The sequence below is a fragment of the Entelurus aequoreus genome, linkage group LG03, assembly GCF_033978785.1.
Source record: "Entelurus aequoreus isolate RoL-2023_Sb linkage group LG03, RoL_Eaeq_v1.1, whole genome shotgun sequence".
NCBI lineage: Eukaryota > Metazoa > Chordata > Actinopteri > Syngnathiformes > Syngnathidae > Entelurus > Entelurus aequoreus.
Window position 1 is genome coordinate 61,346,819 of NC_084733.1, and position 22,772 is coordinate 61,369,590.

The window sequence follows — 22,772 nt, forward strand, 5'->3', positions numbered from 1 at the left end:
AGCACAGTGTCAGACGAGTGCTCCTGGCTGTGAACCCCAGGATGGCTGCCGGACCAGACGGAGTACCTGGAAAGGTGCTCAGGGCGTGCGCCCACCAGCTCGCTCCCCCCTCACCAAGATCTTCAACCTCTCCCTGGCTCAGGCAGTCATCCCATCCTGCCTGAAGTCATCTATAATAATCCCGGTGCCGAAGAAGTCTCCCATCTCCAGCCTGAATGATTACCGACCAGTGGCCCTCACTCCGGTAATCATGAACTGCTTCGAGAGACTGGTTCTCCAGCACATCAAGGGCCATATCCCTCCAGACTTCGACCCCCACCAGTTCGCATACCGGGCGAACAGATCCACAGAGGACGCCATCGCTGTTGCTCTCCACTCTGCTCTGAACCACCTGTCGCAGCAGCAGAGCTACGTACGAATGCTCTTTGTGGATTATAGTTCTGCCTTCAATACAATAATCCCGGACAGACTCTGCAATAAACTGGATACTCTTGGCCTCCCCCTTCTCACAAACGCCTGGATAAGGGACTTCCTAACGGACCGACACCAGAATGTGAGACTTGGCCCCCACCTCTCATCCTCCCGCACGCTGAGCATCGGCTCCCCACAGGGCTGTGTGCTGAGCCCCCTCCTCTACTGCCTCTACACCCATGACTGCAGTCCGGCCCACAGTGACGACCTTACCGTCAAGTTCGCTGACGATACCACAGTGGTCGGGCTCATATCCAGGGGTGACGAGGCTGCCTACAGGGAGGAGGTCCTGAAGCTGACGGCCTGGTCTTCAGAGAACAACCTCGCTCTCAACACCAGCAAGACCAGAGAGATCATCGTCGACGTCAGGAGGAGCAGCACCGACCCTGCCCCCCTCTACATCAACGGCGAGCGTGTGGAGAGGGTCCACACCTTCAGGTACCTTGGAGTCCACATCTCTAACGACTTTTCCTGGACAGTCAACACCACATCTATCATCAAGAAGGCTCAGCAGCGGCTACACTTCCTGAGAGTCCTTGGGAAGTACAACCTGAAGCCTGACCTGCTGCTGACCTTCTACCGCTCGTCTATCGAGAGCCTGCTGACCTACTGTATTACAGTATGGTACGGCAGCTGAACTGCAGCAGACTCAGACTCAGCAGGCTCAGAAGATCATCGGCCGCCCTCTCCCCTCTCTGATGGACATCTACACCTCCCGCGGCCTCAACAGAGCCAGTGCCATCATCAAGGACAGCACCCACCCTGGCTCTGACCTGTTCCACCTGCTGCCGTCTGGGAAGCACTACAGGTGCATTAAAACCAAGACAAACAGGCTAAAGAACAGCTTCTTCCCCAGAGCCATAACCACCGTGAACGGACTGCCCCATCGACCCTCATGCTGCGTTCTCTTCGGTGCAATAACCCATTCCACTGTTTTTTTCATGTAGATATTCATGTATATATTCATTTCACCCACTGTATAGAGTGTACATTTGTACAGGGTGTATAGAGTCACATTTGTACAGAGTGTATAGAGTGTACATGTCTACAGAGTGTATAGAGTGTACATTGTACAGAGAAAATAGAGTGTACACTGTTCTCTTCCACACCTTTCTTTGCACTTCTATATTTTTTATATTTTTATATATTTACACATTGTTTTCTTGCATGCACACATCGCACTGTATGGAATGGCCTCAATCTCGTTACCCTGCGTAATGACAATAAAGCTGATTCTGATTCTTAATCAAACATCCTTAATCCACCATCTATAATCCAACAGGTTCAACAGGTTCAGGGCATTAATACACCCCCATACCATCACAGATGCTGGCTTTTGAACTTTGCGCCTAGAACAGTTTGGATGGTTCTTTTCTCTCTTTGGTCCGGAGGACATGACGTCCACAGTGTCCAAAAACAATTTGAAATGTGGACTCGTCAGACCACAGAACACTTTTCCACTTTGCATCAGTCCATCTTAGATGAGCTCGGGCCCAGAGAAGCCGGCGGCGTTTGTGGGTGTTGTTGATAAATGGCTTTCGCTTTGAATAGTAGAGTTTTAACTTGCACTTACAGATGTAGCAACAAACTGTAGTTACTGACAGTGGTTTTCTGAAGTGTTCCTGAGCCCATGTGGTGATATCCTTTACACACTGATGTTGGTTTTGTGATGCAGTACCGCCTAAGGGATCAAAGGTCACAGACATAGCCGCTTACGTGCAGGGATTTCTCCAGATTCTCTGAAGCTTTTGATGATATTACGGACCGTAGATGGTGAAATCCCTAAATTCCTTGCAATAGCTGGTTGAGAAATGTTGTTCTTAAACTGTTGGACAATTTGCTCACGCATTTGTTGACAAAGTGGTGACCCTCGTCCCATCCTTGTTTGTGAATGACAGAGCATTTCATTTCCCAATTAACCTGTTCACCTGTGGGATGTTCCAAATAAGTGTTTGATGAGCATTCCTCAACTTTCTCAGTCTTTTTTTGCCACTTAAGCCAAACATGTTGCAGGCATCAAATTCCAAATGAGCCAATATTTGCAAAAAATAACGTTTTCCAGTTCGAACGGTAAGTATCTTGTCTATTCAATTGAATATAGGTTGAAAAGGATTTGCAAATCATTGTATTCTGTTTTTATTCACGATTTACACAATGTGCCAACTTTACTGGTTTTGGGGTTTGTAGATGAAGCATTTGATTACTTAATGTCAGTGGAGGCTGGTGACTTCCAGAATTGAGGAGGCCATTTTTTTCCGCTTGCTCACTTCACTCGCGATGGAATGTTCCCTGTTCTCTTATCTGTCTTTGTGCTGGCCAAAGGCATACTATTTGGAGTGTAAGCTACAGTCAGAAAGTTCTTGCTGATGCAATTCATTGTGCAGAGCTTAGCCTTGTGCCTTCCTGAAGAAATTACATTGCTGTAAGTCTATGAGCCTGCCTGATAATTAAGCTGAGAAATGACATTTGGATGTTATATAAACGCCAAGTGAACATGTGTAAAAGGCAGGAATTTTAATTATGTACCGTATTTTCCGCACCATAAGCCGCACCTAAAAACCACAATTTTTCTCAAAAGCAGACAGTGCGGCTAATAACCCAGTGCGCCTTATATATGGATTAATATTCATATTTATTTTCATAAAGTTTAGGTCTCGCAACTACGGTAAACAGCCGCCATCTTTTTTCCCCGTAAAAGAGGAAGTGCTTCTTCTTCTACGGTAAGCAACCGCCCCCATAGAAGAGGAAGCGCTTCTTCTTCTACTGTAAGCAACCGCCAAGGTGAGCACCCGCCCCCGTAGAAGAAGAAGCTCGCGGATATTTAACTTCATTTGTTTTTCTGTAAAGACAACAAAATGTCTCCTACTAAGAGACACGCGTACAAGGTTCCACTGACTTTTGATATTCCTGTGAACCGCACTGTGGATACAACGGGAGCACGTACGGTGAATATTCGCACCACAGGGAATGAGAAGTCGTCTTCACCGTGGTTCTAGCTTGCCATGCTAACGGCCAGAAACTTCCACCCACGGTGATATTCAAAAGGAAGACCTTGCCAAAAGAGAACTTTCCAGCCGGCGTCATCATAAAAGCTAACTCGAAGGGATGGATGGCTGAAGAAAAGATGAGCGAGTGGTTGATAGACGTTTACGCGAAGACACCGGGTGACTTTTTTCACGCAGCGCCGTTCCTGTTGATCTACGACTGCATGCGCGTCCACATCACAGATGGTGTCAAAAAACAAGTGAAGCACACCGAAGAAGAAGAATTCGAGGGATTTGTAGATGAGTAATAACTTCAGAAAGTGAGCTTTAAATGTTTATTTTGTGTGTTGCGTGACACTAACGTATGAGCAACGTTGAGTTATTGATGTTGCTATTGCTCTGCACTATTTTGAGTGTTACTATTTTTGTGATTGCACATTTGCACATTACATTTTGGGAGTGAACAGAGTTGTTAGAACGCTGGTTTGTAATATATTATTAAAGTTTGACTGACCTATCTGACTGTTTTGTTGACATTCCCTTTAGCGTAGCGTAGGTGCGGCTAATGGCACGGGGCGGCTAATAGGTAAACAAAGTTTTGAAATATTCCGTTCATTAAACGTGCGGCTAATAACACGGGGCGCCTTATGGTGCGGAAAATACGGTAGTTAAAAACAATTTTGTTTAGCTTACATTTTTCATTCTTCTACAGCTTCAACATGTAATCACCAATTTAATCAAGTTTAGCATATAAAAAAGATAAGATAACACTTTCTTTATCATATGTAGTTTTATTCAATATATTTAATATAAAATATGTAAAAATATGGTTCCAGTTGGCTTTATCTGCTGAGAAACACAGACAAAATGGAGTGTTATTACTACTGAGAACTAGTGGTGTAACACTGGTAGAGACATCTAATTAGTTCAACTCACATCTGGTTTAGCTGAGGGGCGGCATGCTCTCTCCTGGACTCCACTCCACCTCTATGGAGGAGCCTCCACTGGTTAACGCATATCTATCTCCAGCCCAAGATCTCAAATTGCGCCAGAATCTCGCCGATTTCCGAGGTCGTTTTAAGCAAAAGTATTTGGCTATATGAGCTATAAACTTCACGGATGATAGCCAGGGGTGTTCTCTAAATTTCCTGAAAAGCACAAGTTGATAGGACACTCGTAGCCACTATGGCGAGTGTTTGTTTGACTGAAGTGGCTGGCGAATTCTCAAAATGGCTTCTGTGTTGATTAGGAAAGGAAAGGAATGATTCCAAATGAACCAGTAGCATGTGATTGGACGAACAAAATGTCAATCTTTCAGCCCTGGACACAATGCATGGTGAGGCCAGGCCTCCGTTGCCCACCCATTTTCAGTGATCTGGCCAATCACATATTGGCATGAAAAAGCATGCATTACATTGACTTCTATGAGAAGCTAATTTCCTAGGGGAGGCCTGGCCTCCCTTAATACAAACTGATAGGGAAATCTGGCCTGTTGCTTTACAATTGCAATATTGGGTTTTAGCCATGGGAACATTTAGATTTATGAACAAAACTAAAATAATATGAATATAAAAAATAAAAAATATGTTTTTTGTTAAAATAAATAAATAAAATAAATATATTTATTGTTTTTTTTAAATCTCTCTCTTCTCTCAAATTATTGGGGAGGCCAGGCCTCCTCCACCTCTATGGAGGAGCCTCCACTGCTTAATGTTCAGACTCTGAACAAATCTGTCAGCCTTCGAGGTCGACAGGAGCCACCTCCTCTCCCCGCCAGGCATGGTGATACGTAGTCTAGCAGGGTTAAGCAAAGCCGGTCTGTATCCTCGTTGGTCGAGTTCATTCATGGATGTTTTGAACTCAGCGCGTAGTTTGAGAACATCCGGGGTGTAGTCATCATAGAAGTGGATCTTGTGGCTGTTGTAAGTTCTCTGCTCTTGCGAGCCTCGTGAATAACCAGGTCCTTAACTTGATATCGATGGAAAATAAGTATGACAGGCCGAGTGCCCTCACTCATTCCACAGTATTCTGGACATCTTTTGCAATTTTTTTAATGAACAATGAAGGCTGCAAAGAAGACAGTTGTAGGTGGGATCAGTGTATTAGCAGCGGACTACAGCAACACAACCAGGAGGACTTTGTTGGAGCGCTAGCCGCGCTAGCCGCCGACCTCACCTTGACTTCCTACGTCTCCGGGCCGCCAAACGCATCGGGTGAAGTCCTTCGTCCTTCTGCCGATCGCTGGAACGCAGGTGAGCACGGGTGTTGATGAGCAAATGAGGGCTGGCTGACGTAGGTGGAGAGCTAATGTTTTCAGCATAGCTCTGTGCAGTCCGGTTGCTAAGTTAGCTTCAATGGCGTCGTTAGCACAGCATTGTTAACCTTCGCCAGCCTGGAAAGCATTAACCGTGTATTTACATGTCCACGGTTTAATAGTATTGTTGATTTTCTATCTATCCTTCCAGTCAGGGGTTTATTTCTTTTGTTTCTATATGCAGTTAAAGCAAGATGCTATCATGTTAGCTCGTAGCTAAAGCATTTCGCCGATGTATTGTCGTGGAGATAAAAGGCACTGAATGTCCATTTCGCGTTCTCGACTCTCATTTTCAAGAGGATATAGTATCCGAGGTGGTTTAAAATACAAATCTGTGATCTACAATAGAAAAAGGAGAGTGTGGAATCCAATGAGCCAGCTTGTACCTAAGTTACGGTCAGAGCGAAAAAAGATACGTCCATCGCTGCCTCTCAAGTCATTCACTGTAACGTTCCTCATCTACGAATCTTTCATCCTCGCTCAAATTAATGGGGTAATCATCACTTTCTCGGTCCGAATCTCTCTCGCTCCATTGTAAACAACGGGGAATTGTGAGGAATACTAGCTCCTGTGACGTCACGCTACTTCCGGTACAGGCAAGGCTTTTTTTTATCAGCGAGCAAAAGTTGCGAACTTTATCGTCGATTTTCTCTACTAAATCCTTTCAGCAAAAATATGGCAATATCGCGAAATGATCAAGTATGACACATAGAATGGATCTGCTATTCCCGTTTAAATAAAAAAAAACCATTTCAGTAGGCCTTTAATCACATTGAAATAGAAATATTTTTCTGCATGTTTATTCACATTTAAATACTTTTTGTGTTTGATCACATTAGTATGATATTTTTCATACGTTTAATTTGATGAAAATACAAATAGTTAATCACATTTAAATAAAAATGATAATTTTCTGCCTATGTTTAATGACATTATTTAAATAAAAATGATAATTTTCTGCCCATGTTTAAACACGCTGCTCGCCGTCTCGCTGGCAGCTCGCTGCTGAATTTCAGGTCACAGTCAAGTGCTGTCCTTCCATTTCGTGGGATTTAAATGTTTGATGTTCTTCTCCAACACTTTCTATTGTCTTATGGAACTGACAAAACATCCATCTTTCTTTTTCACCGCTCCCAGCATTTCTGGTAGAATAATACATGACTCGCATGATGTTTTTAACCCCAACCCTACGAAAACAACAACAACAACATGTTGGAGAAGGCTACACAATACTTATATTGTTAGTTAGTATAGTTAAATTGTTAGTTGGCAAGTATAGTCAGTTAGTTATTTAGTTTGTTAGTTGTTTAGTCTTGTTAGTAAGCTAGTGGCCTGGCTATTATAGTTAGTTAGCTGGTTGGTCAGCTAGTATAAGTAGGTAGTTAGTTAGTTGACTAGTTAGTTGACTAGTTAGTTGACTACTTAGTTAACTAGTGTAGATAAGTAGTATATTCAATTAGATAGTTAGTTGGCAAATATAGGTAGCTACTTAGTTATATTTGTTAATTAGCTAGTTAGTTGGCTAGTATATGTAGCTAGTTAGTTAGTTAATAGTGTAGTTATGCTAGTTAGTTGGCTAGTATAAATAGCTAATTTGTTAGCTAGCATTGTTATTCAGCTAGTTAGCTGGCTGGTATAGGTTGCTAGTTAGTTGGCTAGCATAGTTAATTCGCTAGTTAATTTGCTAGTATATGTAGTTAGTTTGCTAGTAGAGTTATTTAGCTAGTTAGCTGTTAGTATAAGTAGATAGTTAGTTAGCTAGCCCTGCCATTTAACTATATGTTTGGCTAGCATATGCAGCTAGTTAGCTAGTATCGTTATTTAGCTGGTTAGTTGCTAGTAAATGTATCTAGTAGTTAGTATATTTAACTAGCTAGGTAGTTGGTTAGTATATGTAGTTAGTGAGTTGCCTAGTATAGGTATCCAGTTAATTAGCTAGTATGATTAATGCACTAATTAGTTGGCTAGTATAGGGTGCTAGTTAGCTATCATAGTTAATTAGCTAGTTAAGGTAGATAGTTAGATAGTATAGTTAATTTGCTAGTATAGGTAGATAGTTAGCTAGTATAGTTAATTAGCTAGTATAGGTAGTTAGAGTGCACAAACAATTCAATGGAACATATTAATGCAATGTTCAAACTGTTTAATGTAATGAATCAATTGTATTTTCCCTCTGATATCAGTAAGTTTTGGCCAAATATGGGATACGATTGTGAATATTTCTCAGTAGTTGATGAAACAATTTCAGCGCTTGTCATTGTTGCAGCCTGTGGTTTCATTGCAAGAAGATGAGTTTGTGCCCTTGGAGGAAATACATGCAGTAGATGATATCATGAGGTCTGCTGTCATAATTCATAAATATCACTTGCTGGCGTAAACACGAGAAGAAGTATTATCCGTTCTTCACACCACAGAAGAGAAGAGCATCTTAACAAAATAAGTTTTTCTTCATGAGGCAACAGGAGATTGCCGCTCAGATGATATCGCTCCAATCTGTAATGATACGGGCATGATAAGCTTGTGATATGGTGCTGATATCAAAAGAGAGATATTGATATTAGTGTGCAGCATAGCTGGTGTCCAAAGTGCAGCCTGGGGAACATTTGTGGCCCACAGCTTGGTTTTTTTGGAGTTTGTTTTGGACCAGCTGCATTTTTTAACAAAGACATTTCAGCAAGAAAACATATTTGATTGCTTTTACATACAATTGAAACGTTTCTATATTGAATGTTTTAGCCGGTTTGAAAATAGTAAATACAAAATGTTTTCAGCCTGTCAAAATAAAAAAATATGAAAATGTTTCAAAGTCGAAAAAATGTAAAGCTACAATCAGTAATTGCTGTAATAAGCAGAAGTAATACACTTTGCTTTTCCTACTGCTTTTCAAAGGATATCTTAGTACCATGTTCTTATGTTTTTTATGTGTCATTATGAATTTGCACTAAATTAGTTTGCTTGCAATTTCGTTGTACAATGTACAATGGCAATACAGATCTATTCTATTCTATTCTGGACTCAACCCTGACACCATGAGCAACTTTCGGCCCATCTCCAACCTTCCCTTCCTGTCCAAAATACTGGAACGTGCCGTCGCCACTCAGCTCAAGACTCACCTCACTTCCAATGATCTGTTCGAACCATTTCAATCTGGCTTCCGCGCACGTCACAGCACAGAAACAGCCCTTCTCAAAGTCACCAATGACCTCCTCCTCTCTTCAGACTCCGGCCACCTCAGTATTTTCCTCCTCCTTGACCTCACAGCAGCCTTTGATACCATCAGCCACACCATCCTCCTCTACCGCCTGGAATCATCCCTCAACATCACCGGCTCCGCCCTCTCCTGGTTAAGGTCATATCTCACTAACAGACAACAATACATCAGTATAAACAACTGCACCTCCTCCACTGCCCCTCTGTCACAAGGTGTCCCCCAGGGTTCGGTGCTTGGTCCACTTCTCTTCATCCTGTACATGCTCCCCCTCAGAAACATCATCCGCCGCCATCACCTCCAATTCCATTGCTACGCAGATGACGTCCAGCTATACATCTCCACAAAATCCATCTCCTCCGTAACTCTCTCCACCCTGACCGACTGCCTCACTGAAATCAAATCATGGATGCACTCCAACTTCCTCCAACTCAATTGCGACAAATCTGACATGCTCATCATAGGCCCCAAATCCCTCACCTAAACTGCTCACAACTTCCACCTCTAAGACAACTCCACTCTGTCCCCATCCACTTACACCCGCAACCTTGGAGTAATTCTGGACAATAACCTCTCTTTTGAACACCATGTCAACCACATTACAAGAACTGCTTTCTTCCACCTCAAAAATATTGCCCGTCTCCGTCCATCCCTCTCCTCCTCTGCCGCTGAAACCCTGATCCATGCTTTCATCACCTCCAGACTCGATTACTGCAACAGCATCCTATACGGCTCATCTTCCAAAATCCTCAATAAACTCCAATACATTAAAAACTCTGCCGCCCGCCTGCTCACCCACACCCGCTCCCGTGAGCACATCATCCCAGTCCTTCAGAAACTCCACTGGCTTCCCGTTCTTCATCGGATCCACTTTAAAATCCTCCTCCTCACCCACAAAGCCCTCTCCAACCAGGCCCCCTGCTACCTCACTAACCAGCTTCACCACCATACCCCTTCACGCAGCCTCCGCTCCTCCGACGCCAACCTCCTCTCCCCACCACTCAGAACCAAGCTCCGGACCTGGGGTGACAGAGCCTTCTCCATCGCTGCTCCCACCCTCTGGAACTCTCTCCCCAAACCCATCCGTGACTGCTCAGACCTTCCTACCTTCAAAAGCCTTCTCAAAACACACCTCTTCAGATCTGCTTTTAACCTGTGATTAGTGTTCTGTGTCTTGTAATGTCCCGTCTTGTAATGTCCAGTGTTATTACGGTATGTATTTTACTATGTACTGCTTTTATATTTCCTGTATTATGTATTATTACTCTGAACTGTTTTATATTTTAATTTTTATCCTGTAAAGCGTCTTTGAGTATGCTGAAAAGCGCTATACCAAATAAAATGTATTATTATTATTATTCTATGAAATAAGCAAACGTCAACATGTGATGTCACCTCAATTTGGAATAAACCCCAACTTTGACTGTTAATATTTGTATTTTGTACAATAAAAACATTGAAAAGAGAAAGAATCAAGAGTGTATCACTTTGCTGAATATCCAGGATAAGAAATGCAAAATGTTGCAACGAGGAAGGAATTTGAACCCACGCGTGCAGAGCACAAAGAATTAGCAGTCCAGCACCATAACCACTTATCCTGTTTTCAGCCAGCTCCCAAACCAGCGAGAGACCACACTCCAAGCGGGCAGAAAGAGGGGACACCCCGCCCCCACAGGTCCAGACATGAAGACTCACCCATCAAAATACATTTAAAAAAAATCACAACCAAAAGCAAATGACCATTTCAACTTTAATATGTTCGGTCCAAACAGATTATTATTCTTGCATTTCATAAAACAACAAATAATTGATTTTAATAGGATCCGTTTGATACGGATACAAAAAAAATTACATCAGATATTAGAAAACTGAACAGAAAAAAAAACAATACAACAATAAAAAAAATCCATCAGATTTTCCCTTCAAGTTTGTTGTTGAATTTTTCTGCTCTTTTCTTGTCCTTCTGAAAGGTGATCATATAAATCAGTTCAATAGCAGAATTATTAATAAATCTCTTTTATAAATATACCTTGACTAACATAGTTATTAATACATTACATTTATAACCTTGACTAACATACTTATTAATAAATTACATTTATAACCTTGACTAACTTAATTATTAATAAATTACATTAAGAACCTTGACTAACATAATTATTAATAAATTACATCTACAACCTTGACTAACAATTATTAATACATTACATTTATAACCTTGACTAAAATAATTATTAATAAATTATATTTATAAAATTGACTAACAATTATTAATAAATTACATTTATAACCTTGACTAACATAATTATGAATAAATTATATTTATAACCTTAACTAACATAATTATTAATAAGCTACATTTATAACCTTGACAAACATAATTATTAATCAATTACATTTATAACATTGACTAACATAACTATTAATAAATTACATTTATAACATTGACTAACATACTTATTAATAAATTACATTTACAACCTCGACTAACGTAATTATTAATAAATTACATTCATAACCTTGACTAACATAATTACTAATAAATTACATTTATAACCTTGACTAACATAATTATTAATAAACTACATGTACAACCTTGACTAACATAATTATTAATAAATTACATTCATAACCTTGACTAACATAATTATTAATAAATCAATTTTATAACCTTGACTAACATAATTATTAATAAATCACTTTTTTAAATATACCTTAAAGATCTTCCACAGTTCCTCTCGAACCTGTGACAAATAAACATCATCATATTAATATCATATTTGACATGTGACAAACAAACATCATAATACTAATATCATATTTGACATATTTGTGTCTTGATGGAATAACATAACAAACCTTCTGATCTGCAAAACAGCCAGTCAGCAAAATGGAAAGTCCCTAAAATAGAAAAAGATAACTATTATAATTATAATTAATAATAAATAATAATACTAATAATAGGAAGAAAAACACAATTATTTGATGACACATCATCTAAATATTCTCTTGGACATCTGGAATAAATAATGATAATAGTAATAATAATACAAATAATAATAAATAAATAAAAAATAATAATAGCAAGAAAAATATAATTATTTGATGACACTTTAAACATCATCATCTAAATTATTCTCTTAAACATCTGGAATTAATAATAATAATAATAATAATGAATGATAATATCGATAATAGCAAGAAAAAGATAACTATTTGATGACACTTTAAACATCCTCTAAATATTCTCTAAGATATCTGGAATACATAATAATAATAATGATAACAATATTTAATAACAACAATAATTAATAATAATAATAATAATAATAATAATAACAATAATAATAATTATAATAATAATAGTAATAGCAAGAAAAATATAAACATTTGATGACACTTTAAACATCATCTAAATTATTCTGTTTAATATCTGGAATTCCAAATCAACAATATGTCTTTATCTTTCGTCTTTGACTTTCCATCATAATCATGATTTCAATACAAATAATCCGATCTTGTCTATTGTAGTTTAAATGTTATGTGATTGCAGACCCGAAAGCCGGGAAGTGGGCTTCTTGCTACAGTGCCATCTTTTGGGTGGAAGCCGCAACTTCAGCCCCTGGGCTTCTTGCTACAGCGCCACCTGTTGGGTGGAAGCCGCACGTTCAGTGTTTGTGGGTGAAGAAGATGACAGGTGGTCGGCACCTATGGAAGTAGAATTGTCTCACATCAACTTATATACTGTATATCAATATGATATTAATACATATGCATATATTAATAAATATACAAATACAAATTCAAATGTGAGATACAAATAAATAAATAATTTGTATAAACAAACGCGTATTTGTAAATATATTTTTGAGATTTGAAAATATATACAAATAAAATGTATGAATATAAAAATGTGACATACAAATAAATCAAGAATTTGTATGAATAAACGTGTATTTATAAATATATTTTTGGGATTTTAATATAAATATGCTTGATTTTGTATTTGTATTTGTATTGAATTTGCATATGCGGATCGCTTTTTTGCTTTTGTGTCGATGAGACATTCCTCCCACAAACCAGATGCACAAATAAATGTGACCTACACACTCCCCTGAACCACCAGCAGAGGGCACTGCAGCCAGAGCGGTCTCGGTCATAGACATGGTCAGACACTGGCAAGCCAATCAGAGGCACACCAGGGAGGGTCATATGATGATTGATATATGATGATGATTTGACACACATTGCACTGATAAGAGATCAGTATCTACATCGGGACAAGGTCATTAAACGGCATTGATACAATAAAATAAGCAGCTAGCACGGTCTTTCAGATTAACTGGATAAATTAGCATTAACTAATACAACGCTAACGGTAGCTAGCTCAGGCCCGTTGTGCGTTCTCTCTGTAAAGACGTGGATTGTTTTTGTGCAGAGAACTCCGAGCATTTTGCATGTAATGCATATAATGCTCTGTGACCCAGACCGCTCTGGCTGCAGTGCCCTCTGCTGTTTGTTCAGGGGAGTGTGTAGGTCACATTTATTTGTGCATCTGGTTTGTGGGAGGAATGTCTCATCAACACAAAAGCTAAAAAGCGACCCACATATGCAAATTCAATACAAATACAAATACAAAATCAAGCATATTTATATTCAAATCTCAAAAATATATTTACAAATACGCGTTTATTTATACAAATTATTTATTTATTTGTATCTCACATTGGAATTTGTATTTGTATATTTATTAGTATATGCATATGTATTAATATCATATTGATATATATAAGTTGATGTGAGACAATTCTACTTCCATAGGCACCTGAGTGTCGAAGGTGAGTCACATTGTTGAACTGTATGAAGGTTTTGGTCGAAACTGTATGTTACATCGTAACGAATGTCAGACTTTAATACGTCTACGATGACGTTGATAGTCAAATTCAGTATCTAATATGATATTTAGGCTAAACTATTTTAGCTTCTTTGGAAGCTAGCTTCGCTGGCACGTTTTGTTTTGAAGTGAATGAAACTGAAGTCATTTTAAAACCGTGTGAATTAAATTAAACAGAAATAAAATTATATGTAAATGCACTTTTATGCTCTTTTTTATATCAATGTTTGTATTTCTCTCTTCAGACAAACCGAGGACAGGGTGTGACGCTCCAGTCATCAAAATACAGGATTTGTGTGCAAGAATAGTCGACTATTTCCTGTAATGTCCACTTTTATTTGTGTTTAAAGAATAGTCGACTAAACTAAACCTGTCTTTAACCCTGCATCTTTAATCCAACATCTTTAATCCGACAGGTTTAATTTGACATCTCTAATCCATCATATTTATTCCAAAATCTTCAATCCAACATCTTTAAACCAACATGTTTAATCTGACATCTTTAATCCAACAGATTTAATTCGACATCTTTAAAACAACATCTTTAATCCTACATCTTTAATCCAACAGGTTGAATCCAACAGGTTTAATCCGACATCTTTAATCCAACATCTTTAATTCAACATCTTTAATACAACAGATTGAATCCAACAGGTTTAATCCGACATCTTTAATCCAACAGGTTTAATCCTACAATTTTAATCCAACAGGTTGAATCCAACATCTTTAATCCAACAGGTTTAATCCATTAGGTTTAATCCAACATCTTTAATCCAACAGGTTTAATCCAACATCTTTAATCCATCAAATTTAATCCCACATCTTTAATCCAACAGGTTAAATCCAACATCTTTAATGTGACATCTTTAATCCAACATCTTTAAATCCAACAAATTGAATCCGACATCTTTCATTTAACATCTTTGATCCAACAGATTTAATCTGACATGTTTAATCCATCGGGTTTAATCCAACATGTTTAATACAACATCTTTAACCCAATAGGTTTATCCAACATCTTTAATCCAACATCTTTAAACCAACAGGTTTAATCCGACATCTTTAATCCAACAAGTTTATTTTGACATCTTTAAAACAACATCTTTAATCCTACATCTTTAATCCAACAGGTTGAATTCAACAGGTTTAATCCGACATCTTTAATCCAACATCTTTAATCCAACAGGTTGAATCCAACAGGTTTAATCCGACATCTTTAATCCAACATATTTAATCCAACATCTTTAATCCAAAAGATTAAATCCAACAGGTTTAATCCGACATCTTTAATCCAACAGGTTAAATCCAACATCTTTAATCCAACAGGTTTAATCCAACAGGTTTAATCCAACATCGTTAATCCAAAAGATTAAATCCAACAGGTTTAATCCGACATCTTTAATCCAACAGGTTCAATCCAACATCTTTAATCCAACATCTTTAATCCAACAGGTTTAATCCGACATCTTTAATCCAACAGGTTAAATCCAACATCGTTAATCCAACAGGTTTAATTCGACATCGTTAATCCAACAGGTTTAATCCAACAAATTTAATCCAACATCTTTAATCCAACAAACAAACAAAGGTTTAATCAAACATCTTTAATCCAACAGGTTTAATCCAACAGGTTGAATCCAACATCTTTAAACCAACTGGTTTAATCCCACATCTTTAATCCAACAGGTTGAATCCAACATCTTTAGTTAGACATCTTTAATCCAACATCTTTGAATCCAACAAATTTAATCCGACATCTTTCATCCAACATCTTTCATCCAACAGGTTTAATATGACATATTTAATACAAAATGTTTAATCTGACATCTTTAATCAAATAGATTGAATCCAACAGGTTTAATCCAACATTTTCCATCCAACATCTTTAATCCAACATCCTTAATCCTTCATCTTTAATGCAACATCTTAAATCCAACAGGTTCAATCTGACACCTTTAATCCATAATCTTTAATCCAACATCTTTAATCCAACAGGTTTAATTTGACGTCTTTAAATCAACATCTTTAATGCAATCGCTTTAATCCAACAATTTTAATCCAACAGTTTTAATCTGACATCTTTAATTCCACATCTTTAATCCAACAGGTTTAATCCAACATGTTTAATCTGACATGACTAATACAATATCTTTAATCCAATAGGTTTAATCCAACATCTTTAATCCAACAGGGTTAAACCGACATCTTTAAAACAACAGGTTTAATCCAACATCTTTAAACCAACAGGTTTAATCTGACATCTTTAATCAAACAGGTTTAATTCAACATCTTTAAAACAACATCTTTAATCCAACAGGTTGAATCCAACATATTTAATCCAACAGATTAAATCCAACAGGTTTAATCCGACATCTTTAATCCAACAGGTTCAATCCAACATCTTTAATCCAACAGGTTTAATCCTACATTTTTAATCCAACATCTTTAATCCAACAGGTTTAATCCATTAGGTTTAATCCAACATCTTTAATCCAACATCTTTAATCCATCAAGTTTAATCCCACATCTTTAATCCAACAGGTTAAATCCAACATCTTTAATGTGACATCTTTAATCCAACATCTTTAAATCCAACAAATTTAATCCGACATCTTTCATTTAACATCTTTGATCCAACAGATTTAATCTGACATGTTTAATCCATCAGGTTTAATCCAATAGGTTTATCCAACAGCTTTAATCCAACATCTTTAATCCAACATCTTTAAACCAACAGGTTTAATCCGACATCTTTAATCCAACAAGTTTATTTCGACATCTTTAAAACAACATCTTTAATCCTACATCTTTAATCCAACAGGTTGAATTCAACAGGTTTAATCCAACATCTTTAATCCTACATCTTTAATCCAACAGGTTGAATCCAACAGGTTTAATCCAACAGGTTTAATCCAACATCTTTAATCCAACAGGTTTAATCCAACATCTTTAATCCATCAAATTTAATCCCACATCTTTAATCCAACAGGTTAAATCCAACATCTTTAATGTGACATCTTTAATCCAACATCTTTAAATCCAACAAATTGAATCCGACATCTTTCATTTAACATCTTTGATCCAACAGATTTAATCTGACATGTTTAATCCATCAGGTTTAATCCAACATGTTTAATACAACATCTTTAACCCAATAGGTTTATCCAACATCTTTAATCCAACATCTTTAAACCAACAGGTTTAATCCGACATCTTTAATCCAACAAGTTTATTTTGACATCTTTAAAACAACATCTTTAATCCTACATCTTTAATCCAACAGGTTGAATTCAACAGGTTTAATCCGACATCTTTAATCCAACATCTTTAATCCAACAGGTTGAATCCAACAGGTTTAATCCGACATCTTTAATCCAACATATTTAATCCAACATCTTTAATCCAAAAGATTAAATCCAACAGGTTTAATCCGACATCTTTAATCCAACAGGTTAAATCCAACATCTTTAATCCAACAGGTTTAATCCAACAGGTTTAATCCAACATCGTTAATCCAAAAGATTAAATCCAACAGGTTTAATCCGACATCTTTAATCCAACAGGTTCAATCCAACATCTTTAATCCAACATCTTTAATCCAACAGGTTTAATCCGACATCTTTAATCCAACAGGTTAAATCCAACATCTTTAATCCAACAGGTTTAATTCAACATCGTTAATCCAACAGGTTTAATTCGACATCGTTAATCCAACAGGTTTAATCCAACAAATTTAATCCAACATCTTTAATCCAACAAACAAACAAAGGTTTAATCAAACATCTTTAATCCAACAGGTTTAATCCAACAGGTTGAATCCAACATCTTTAAACCAACTGGTTTAATCCCACATCTTTAATCCAACAGGTTGAATCCAACATCTTTAGTTAGACATCTTTAATCCAACATCTTTGAATCCAACAAATTTAATCCGACATCTTTCATCCAACATATTTCATCCAACAGGTTTAATATGACATATTTAATACAAAATGTTTAATCTGACATCTTTAATCAAATAGATTGAATCCAACAGGTTTAATCCAACATTTTCCATCCAACATCTTTAATCCAACATCCTTATTCCTTCATCTTTAATGCAACATCTTAAATCCAACAGGTTCAATCTGACACCTTTAATCCATAATCTTTAATCCAACATCTTTAATCCAACAGGTTTAATTTGACGTCTTTAAATCAACATCTTTAATGCAATCGCTTTAATCCAACAATTTTAATCCAACAGTTTTAATCTGACATCTTTAATTCCACATCTTTAATCCAACAGGTTTAATCCAACATGTTTAATCTGACATGACTAATACAATATCTTTAATCCAATAGGTTTAATCCAACATCTTTAATCCAACAGGGTTAAACCGACATCTTTAAAACAACAGGTTTAATCCAACATCTTTAAACCAACAGGTTTAATCTGACATCTTTAATCAAACAGGTTTAATTCAACATCTTTAAAACAACATCTTTAATCCAACAGGTTGAATCCAACATATTTAATCCAACAGATTAAATCCAACAGGTTTAATCCGACATCTTTAATCCAACAGGTTCAATCCAACATCTTTAATCCAACAGGTTTAATCCTACATTTTTAATCCAACATCTTTAATCCAACAGGTTTAATCCATTAGGTTTAATCCAACATCTTTAATCCAACAGGTTTAATCCAACATCTTTAATCCATCAAGTTTAATCCCACATCTTTAATCCAACAGGTTAAATCCAACATCTTTAATGTGACATCTTTAATCCAACATCTTTAAATCCAACAAATTTAATCCGACATCTTTCATTTAACATCTTTGATCCAACAGATTTAATCTGACATGTTTAATCCATCAGGTTTAATCCGACATGTTTAATACAACATCTTCAATCCAATAGGTTTATCCAACATCTTTAATCCAACATCTTTAATCCAACATCTTTAAACCAACAGGTTTAATCCGACATCTTTAATCCAACAAGTTTATTTCGACATCTTTAAAACAACATCTTTAATCCTACATCTTTAATCCAACAGGTTGAATCCAACAGGTTTAATCCGACATATTTAATCCAACATATTTAATCCAACATCTTTAATCCAAAAGATTAAATCCAACAGGTTTAATCCGACATCTTTAATCCAACAGGTTTAATCCGACATCTTTAATCCAACAGGTTAAATCCAACATCTTTAATCCAACAGGTTTAATCCAAAAGGTTTAATCCAACATCTTTAATCCAAAAGATTAAATCCAACAGGTTTAATCCGACATCTTTAATCCAACAGGTTCAATCCAACATCTTTAATCCAACAGGTTTAATCCGACATCTTTAATCCAACAGGTTAAATCCAACAAATTTAATCCAACATCTTTAATCCAACAAACAAACAAAGGTTTAATCAAACATCTTTAATCCAACAGGTTTAATCCAACAGGTTTAATACAACAGGTTTAATCCCACATCTTTAATCCAACAGGTTGAATCCAACATCTTTAGTCAGACATCTTTAATCCAACATATTTAAATCAAAAAAATTTAATATGACATTTATCCAACATGTTTAATCTGACATCTTTAATCAAATAGATTGAATCCAACAGGTTTAATCCAACATTTTTCATCCAACATCTTTAATCCAACATCCTTAATCCTTCATCTTTAATGCAACATCTTAAATCCAACAGGTTCAATCTGACACCTTTAATCCATAATCTTTAATCCAACATCTTTAATCGAACAGGTTTAATTTGACATCTTTAAATCAACATCTTTAATGCAATCGCTTTAATCCAACAATTTTAATCCAACAGGTCTAATCTGACATCTTTAATTCAACATCTTTAATCCAACAGGTTTAATCCAACATGTTTAATCCGACATGTTTAATACAATATCTTTAATCTAATAGGTTTAATCCAACATCTTTAATCCAACAGGGTTAAACCGACATCTTTAAAACAACAGGTTTAATCCAACATCTTTAAACCAACAGGTTTAATCTGACATCTTTAATCCGACAGGTTTAATTCAACATCTTTAAAACAACATCTTTAATCCTACATCTTTAATCCAACAGGTTGAATCCAACATATTTAATCCAACAGATTAAATCCAACAGGTTTAATCCAACATCTTTAATCCAACATCTTTAATCCAAAATATTTAATCCAACAGATTAAATCCAACAGGTTTAATCCGACATCTTTAATCCAACAGGTTAAATCCAACATCTTTAATCCAACAGGTTTAATCTGACAGGTTTAATACAACAGGTTTAATACAACATATTTAATCCAACAGGTTAAATCCTACATCTTTAATACAACATCTTTAATCCAACAAACAAACAAAGGTTTAATCCAACATCTTTAATCCAACAGGTTGAATCCAACATCTTTAATCCAACAGGTTTAATCCCACATCTTTAATCCAACAGGTTGATTCCGACATCTTTAATATGACATCTTTAATCCCACATCTTCAATCCATTAGGTTGAATCCAACATCTTCAATCTGACATTTTAAATCCAACATCTTTAAATACAACAAATTTATTCCGACATCTGTCATCCAACATCTTTGATCCAACATGTTTAATCTGACATCTTTAATCCAACAGGTTTAATCTGACATCTTTAATCAAATAGATTGAATCCAACATTTTTCATCCAACATCTTTAATCCAACAGGTTTAATTTGACATCTTTAAATCAACATCTTTAATCCAATCTCTTTAATTCAACATCTTTAATTCAACAGCTTTAAACCGACATCTTTAAAACAACAGGTTTAATCCAACATCATTAATCCAACAGGTTTAATACAAAATCTTTAATCCAACAGGTTTAATACCGACATATTTGATCCAACAGGTTTAATCTAACACGTTGAATCCGACATCTTAAATCCAACATCTTTAATCCAACAGGTTGAATCCAACAGGTTTAATTTGATATCTTTAATTCAACACTTTTCTTCCAGCATCTTTAATCCAACAGGTTTAATCCAAAATCCCTAATCCAACAGGTTTAATCCAACATCTTTAATCCAACAGGTTTTAATCTAACAGGTTTAATCAAAAATCATTAATTCAACAAGTTTAATCCAACAGGTTTATCCAACATCTCCACTCCACTCACTGTACAGGAGCACAGTGTCAGACGAGTGCTCCTGGCTGTGAACCCCAGGATGGCTGCCGGACCAGACGGAGTACCTGGAAAGGTGCTCAGGGCGTGCGCCCACCAGCTCGCTCCCCCCTCACCAAGATCTTCAACCTCTCCCTGGCTCAGGCAGTCATCCCATCCTGCCTGAAGTCATCTATAATAATCCCGGTGCCGAAGAAGTCTCCCATCTCCAGCCTGAATGATTACCGACCAGTGGCCCTCACTCCGGTAATCATGAACTGCTTCGAGAGACTGGTTCTCCAGCACATCAAGGGCCATATCCCTCCAGACTTCGACCCCCACCAGTTCGCATACCGGGCGAACAGATCCACAGAGGACGCCATCGCTGTTGCTCTCCACTCTGCTCTGAACCACCTGTCGCAGCAGCAGAGCTACGTACGAATGCTCTTTGTGGATTATAGTTCTGCCTTCAATACAATAATCCCGGACAGACTCTGCAATAAACTGGATACTCTTGGCCTCCCCCTTCTCACAAACGCCTGGATAAGGGACTTCCTAACGGACCGACACCAGAATGTGAGACTTGGCCCCCACCTCTCATCCTCCCGCACGCTGAGCATCGGCTCCCCACAGGGCTGTGTGCTGAGCCCCCTCCTCTACTGCCTCTACACCCATGACTGCAGTCCGGCCCACAGTGACGACCTTACCGTCAAGTTCGCTGACGATACCACAGTGGTCGGGCTCATATCCAGGGGTGACGAGGCTGCCTACAGGGAGGAGGTCCTGAAGCTGACGGCCTGGTCTTCAGAGAACAACCTCGCTCTCAACACCAGCAAGACCAGAGAGATCATCGTCGACGTCAGGAGGAGCAGCACCGACCCTGCCCCCCTCTACATCAACGGCGAGCGTGTGGAGAGGGTCCACACCTTCAGGTACCTTGGAGTCCACATCTCTAACGACTTTTCCTGGACAGTCAACACCACATCTATCATCAAGAAGGCTCAGCAGCGGCTACACTTCCTGAGAGTCCTTGGGAAGTACAACCTGAAGCCTGACCTGCTGCTGACCTTCTACCGCTCGTCTATCGAGAGCCTGCTGACCTACTGTATTACAGTATGGTACGGCAGCTGAACTGCAGCAGACTCAGACTCAGCAGGCTCAGAAGATCATCGGCCGCCCTCTCCCCTCTCTGATGGACATCTACACCTCCCGCGGCCTCAACAGAGCCAGTGCCATCATCAAGGACAGCACCCACCCTGGCTCTGACCTGTTCCACCTGCTGCCGTCTGGGAAGCACTACAGGTGCATTAAAACCAAGACAAACAGGCTAAAGAACAGCTTCTTCCCCAGAGCCATAACCACCGTGAACGGACTGCCCCATCGACCCTCATGCTGCGTTCTCTTCGGTGCAATAACCCATTCCACTGTTTTTTTCATGTAGATATTCATGTATATATTCATTTCACCCACTGTATAGAGTGTACATTTGTACAGGGTGTATAGAGTCACATTTGTACAGAGTGTATAGAGTGTACATGTCTACAGAGTGTATAGAGTGTACATTGTACAGAGAAAATAGAGTGTACACTGTTCTCTTCCACACCTTTCTTTGCACTTCTATATTTTTTATATTTTTATATATTTACACATTGTTTTCTTGCATGCACACATCGCACTGTATGGAATGGCCTCAATCTCGTTACCCTGCGTAATGACAATAAAGCTGATTCTGATTCTTAATCAAACATCCTTAATCCACCATCTA

The 22,772-nt window shown here is 37.8% G+C and overlaps 1 long non-coding RNA gene across 1 annotated transcript; it reads right to left on the bottom strand.

The window, feature by feature from the left end:
- Positions 1-10,713: 10,713 nt before the first annotated feature.
- LOC133645738 (uncharacterized) lies at positions 10,714-12,188 on the bottom strand. Its single transcript, XR_009825199.1, has 3 exons — positions 11,837-12,188; positions 11,692-11,721; positions 10,714-10,940 (listed from the first exon to the last, which is right to left on the bottom strand). It is a non-coding gene; the product is annotated as an uncharacterized LOC133645738 (long non-coding RNA).
- Positions 12,189-22,772: the final 10,584 nt, after the last annotated feature.